Source organism: Cupressus sempervirens, chromosome 2 (genome assembly GCF_028749045.1).
Source record: "Cupressus sempervirens isolate cs-2001-9-10 chromosome 2, ASM2874904v1, whole genome shotgun sequence".
Lineage (NCBI taxonomy): Eukaryota > Viridiplantae > Streptophyta > Pinopsida > Cupressales > Cupressaceae > Cupressus > Cupressus sempervirens.
The window spans coordinates 233,353,917-233,354,777 of NC_143119.1; positions in this window are offsets into that span (position 1 = coordinate 233,353,917).

Here is an 861-nt window from a genome sequence, read left to right on the forward strand (position 1 = left end):
GGCCTGTCCTATTAAAGACTTTACACCCTGTTAAAAGTGACTTGGTTAAAGGATTTAATAACATTCACTTGGAATGTTACCCTATTAAAGGATTTAGCACCTTGTTTAAAGGCTTACAACATGGCTATTAAACCAACCTATCATCATAGGATTTTCGTTCCTAATACAATTGCTAGAGAGTATTAGAAATTCTTGAACTATTGACTTGCAATCCTCAATTATTGATTCTAGATCCTCATTTTGCTTTGTCTGTTCTAATCCTTGCTTGATCTAATTTATCTCTTGTTGAAACTCTGATACTCTGTTCTTGATCAACTAAATTCTGCAGTGTTGTTCTACTCTTTCTAAGTCCTTACACACCCCTCTGCACTTCACTATAATTCACCCATATACTTCTCACTCATGCATAGACAATGGGGTTTTCTCCTCCTTTCAAAGGCTTTGAAGACTTAGGGTTAGGTATGAATCTATGATCAATATTCATTCTTCATTTCCCGCTCAATTCTTGCACTTTTCCTATTGGTTGCATGCTTTCTCCATTTTTCTTATTGGTTGCATGCTGATTACATAGGTAATGAAAAAGATTTGATCTTATCTTCAAGATCCTTCAAGATTCATCCTATGTCGGCTCAAAAAATGGTTTACATCTAAGTTTGTGAAGATACAAACTCATATGTTGATTCTGTGCTACTCAACACTTACTAGTTGTTGATGCTTGGCATATATAGGAATTCTATTTCACTCGACTCCTATAGTAATTTGTTTTTGCTCAACATCTATACTTTGCTCACCATCTATACTATGGTCGGCATCTATACTCATCTTAGCACCTATAGTGACTCGGCGTCACTTATCACTCAA